Source organism: Phalaenopsis equestris, unplaced genomic scaffold (genome assembly GCF_001263595.1).
Source record: "Phalaenopsis equestris unplaced genomic scaffold, ASM126359v1 Scaffold000036, whole genome shotgun sequence".
NCBI classification, from domain to species: Eukaryota; Viridiplantae; Streptophyta; class Magnoliopsida; order Asparagales; family Orchidaceae; genus Phalaenopsis; species Phalaenopsis equestris.
This window is the reverse complement of record NW_018164478.1, coordinates 2,370,505-2,375,582: the sequence shown is the minus strand read 5'-3', so window position 1 is coordinate 2,375,582 and position 5,078 is coordinate 2,370,505.

The window sequence follows — 5,078 nt, the reverse complement described above, 5'->3', positions numbered from 1 at the left end:
TATATATATATATAATTTTTAAAAGTTAAAATAGTGATATATTTATTTGGGTGATATAAATGTAAAGAACGAAATTTAAAAACTAGAGATGTCAATTACATAGTAATTGGGTGGTATGTATGAAGTAAATGCCCAAAATATAAACACCCATGCGCCTCACCCAAAAGAAAAGGAGAAAACTACAAATATAAGATATCACAATATCATAGACACTATCAGGGCCATTTTCAATTCGAAATCAACTTGCTGGCAGCCTCCAACTACTCTAAAATATTAAATATATAATACAATTTAAATTGATAAAAGCATTATATTTATATATATACCTGTAGATAAAAAATATGCCAAGACACATTTTGAGGATATCTAATGGTCCGGAGGAGAGCAGTACGATCACGAAGAGCCCACTAACAGAAGCCCATGAGACTGACTTATCCAACCGAGTGCAGCGGTCTGAGCCAAGGTTGGCAAGGCCAATGTCGAGCGAGTCACGAAAGATGACCAAATGATTTGAATCTGAGCAATTCAGTCAGAAATGAGAAAAAGAGACATCCAAGCCAATCGACATGAAGAAGCTGACTCAAGGAAACACCTAATCCCCTAACATTTCTTACAGGATTGGGGATATCCAAAAGCTCTCCCATATACTATTAAAGTTCATCAACCAGACTTACGCAATCAACCAGACCGGCCATGTGACCCGAAGCCAATCAAACTTAGTCGGCTAGCAACGTGGGCTAAGTCCAGTTGACCGAATCGATCCGCCCGAGCCGAAGCCAAAGAAGCTTAGTTGACGGAGCTAAAGAGGATCCGAGCGATAGACTCATACCTATAAAACACTAAATATACCCTGTACAACTCGCATTCACTACAACAAAAGATATTATTAGAGAGTAATATTTGAGTTGAAATTTTCTGACGCAAATATTAGCATTGAATTCGCAAATGTTAAGCGGAGTATAATAAGTTTTGATCATTGTGGCAGGTTTTGCGTAAATGTTCGACGAAAAAAGTTTTTTGAAAACGATGAAATTTCAACAGGAGTAGCGATGGATTTTTCATCAAATAAAGCGGGGCAAAAACTTTACTTGTTAGCATCGAACTTTTCCGACACAGATTAGGCAAAAATTTGACGCAAATAGCCTAAAATACTCACCCCGCCTACCTAAATTTCATTTCTTCGCACTTCGTCGCTCTGTCTCTCATTCTTCCCGAAACCCTCTGAAGCTCCCTCACCCCTCCCACTCCCTTATAGTTTCGCTCAAAGCCATCGCCTTTCCGAACAAAACATTCGCGATGTAGTTGCCATTAGAGCTAGCTGAGGAGGGAACGGCAAGAATGTGCTCACCGATACCACTGAAACTCCCCTCTTCCTTCAGCTCCGCTCTTATCATAAGGCATTAAAGAAGGTAAGCCCATTCACACCATTATTTTCATTCATATGAGGTATGCATGTAAAAATTAATGTTTAGATATTAGTGTATGAAATGCATAGTTAATATGGTATGTATGTAAAAATTGAAGTTTTGATTTTACGTAAGTATATACGTAACAGTACAGTGATATATATGTAAGAATTGAATATATAGTGTTATGTGTGTATATAAAAAAAAAATTAATGAAATGCTTATCTCTCTCTCTCTCTTTATATATATATATATAGCCTCCGCCTTTCATCAAAAAAAAAAGAAAGAAATATAGGTGATGTGGTATGCATGTTAAAATTGAATGTTATTGGCGGTCCATGTTTTAATATTAGGTTTTATATAGATTATTGTGGACTACATTTTAAATATTTTTAGACCATATTTCAAGCTCAAGCAACTATTTATATTCTTAAACATCCAGCAGGAGTTTTATCAGTTAAAAGGATGTGAAACAACAAAGCTATACATAGCTTAGTTCTTACAATACCATACATAATGTATGGTGCTAGGCCTAGTATCGGGTGCTCCAGTTAGCTTTTAGATATATTTAAGATTAAGGTGCATATTTGACATAATGTGAGAATTACTTTTAGATCAGCTTGGAGAGCCTAGAGTGAAAAAATTATAGAGAGAGCTCTTCCCCCTTCCCCTCTTCTTCGTTTTCTCTTTTTAGCTTAAGTGAGAGCCACTTAACCACCTTATAAAGAAAATGAGAACAAACTTCTTCTCCATCTATTTCTCTTCAAAGTTGAAGCAAATTTCTACTTAAAGCTTGGTGAAAAGCTTAAATAGGAGGAGTTACCTGCTCATAAATTTTCTTGTTCGTGCATAGAGGATTTAGGATCTGTTTGGGTCAGCTACAACTTATTAAAAAGCAGGTGTGAAGTTGATGAAAATAATCAAATGTTCAAAAAGCTGTGATAGCTATTACATTTTTTTTTTTGAAAAAGTCAAACTGCAACTAGAAAGCTGCCACCACACCTAGATAGGACCGATGGAAAAATGTAGATTTCAATGGCAGCTTTTTGAAAAAGTTTTGAAAATGTAGTTTACTCAAACAGACAAAACTACAGTGCATTGCCGCACCATCACTGCACTGCCGCCCCATATGGGCCCTTAATGAGATGGAGGTTGTCTTCAACCCCATGATGGTGAGATTTTCTTTATCCTTTTATTCATTTAAAGCCTCTAAGTTGATGTTAAATTTTTATGGTAGGCTAGTGTTATAGAAAGAACATAGGGTATGAATCTCACCAAATACTTCCCATCATTTCCTTAAATGATTCCAAGCCCTACTTCTCACTTCTCTAATCTCTTGAAATTAACCATGCACCTTATTTCTTTTAGTTATAAGATCTCTCTTCGGAGAAATCATCATAATCCTAAAATTAACAAAGTGAGTTTATATTTAGTCTGTAACTGTTACACTAGAATGGAAACGATGTTTAAACATGATTCATCCTTTTAACTATTTATATAATATCCATATGTCATTTTCTTTAATTAAATTTAGCTCACACGAACCACTAAGCATAATCATCAACTGTACATTTTGATAAGTATTGACCTTTTTTTTGTAATAGTTTACTTACCCGTAAAACTGCATCTATGTTGTAGATGAACATCCGTAATCTTGCTTGGATGTGTAACAGATTATATTCAAGACAAAAAGGACTTAAAAATATGTTCTTGAATGGCGTTGAGGAATTCGTTTAGGTGGCATCACACCTGCCCTATTATTCTAAGGGTAAAGTTATGGTGTCCTTATGCGAAGCATAAAAATCAAGCACTCCTGTCACCTAAGAAAATTAACTTGGATCTTTATCACAAGGGATTCAAAACTAATTATTGGCACCGAACTACGCATAGTGAGCAAGAACCTAAAGTTCAGTTCAAACAATGAGGTGTCTAGATAAGTTATGCTCCCCATGCAGAGGAATTTGATCGTGAAACTTAAGAAGAAATGATATGCGGAGTTTGATCCTTTTGTTTTGGTATGCCAAGCTACACAGGTTTATTACTTTCAATACCCTAATAGAGAAAGCAATAAATTTGATTGAGCTATGGTTGTGAAGAGTAAACAAAAGAAAACAATTGAACGACATTGTTGTATAAAACCAATTCACCACAAGAAAAATATGTCACATTTTTGTATTAACTGAAGCACAAATGATGAAATATTTGCACTAGAGGATACCACAGGGATTTTTGAAGAGGTTGCTCATAGTTTGGATGACGATGATGAGAAAAGCGAAGAAGAAATTTTAGGTTAATATTTGATGGTGAATTTTTTTGATGAAACTTAATAATAAATGTACACAAAATTTAGATTGTTTGTTACTACTGCTACTTTTTGTCTTTTACTTTTATTGTTCTGAGACATAGTTCTTTACTCTCGTTTTCCCTATTTTTAGACAAAGCTACTACTTGCGTTTTACCTTTACAGCACTATTTCTTTATGTTTATGATTATTTTTTTTGTTAGTACTAATCTTTTAATGTCATTCATTTATTTGTAGATGACCACAGGTGGTGCAGATGATCAACCACCTCATAGAACCTGTATTATGGGGACCTTTGAGACCACCTACCATAGTAGGAAGAGTAGGTCGTCTACTCCTGTAAATGCTTCCACTACTGTTGCACCTCAAGTGACACCAGCTCCTCTACTTGATGCTGCTACACCCCTTGTGGCACCTCTTTGCCCTTCGATTGTTGCTACACTTCTTGCGGCACCTCCTCCCACACCTGTTGATACCACTCCTCATGTGACACCAAATTCCGCACCCAATGTCATCCCTTCTCCTGTGATGCCAACTACTTCCACATCTAGCACCCCCACCAACTGTTGGCACCGCTCTTGAGCTTAGCCCATCGACTCTTGTCCCCCCGAGGGTACACTTACTGCCATAGGGGGACTCACACGGTATTTTAACATTGTATTATGTTTATTCTTCATGATATATGTTTTTTTAAACTATTTTATTTTTTAAGCAGATTCATTCCTCATAAGCTGTCTGTCATCTACATCACAGAGATTATAAGAAGCAAATACAATGATCCCTATCTGTCGTGAAAGCAAATACGTGTAGCCACTCAAGACATGTGATTTAGGGAGTATGAGCTATGATCATTTAATTTAAATTGGATTTGTAAACTTGATTTAATATTTTATACTAAATGATTGATTATTTTTCACGTTGCAAAGGTCCTTCACGTAGTTCTTAGAGCACCACCACTAAATCCACCGAATTTTTGAGATTTAGAGCAGGCATTGCTTTGTTGATATGTTCACGACAGCATGTTGAAGGGGCAAGTGGTCTGCCTGAATTAGTGATGGGCTTTGGGGTCAATTGACCATGGCTTGGGCCTCTTCTAATTGTGAGAGGACGAGCCAGATGAACCGAGCGAACCATGCAACGAAAAAGGCCAGGGGAGCTGCGCTCCATATTGGCAGATCAATCCCCCATATGAAGCACTACAAAAGGGTGGTAAGATTTTTTACATATTTAAATATTAATTCAATTTTTGGAGTAATTATTTAGTGTTAACCATTTTTGTAAGCTATACAGGCTATGGTGTTGAGCTGTGCTCCCTTCAGTGCGAAGCTGCATATTCGAAGCTGTCGGCACTATTTTTGGTGTGGGGTTTG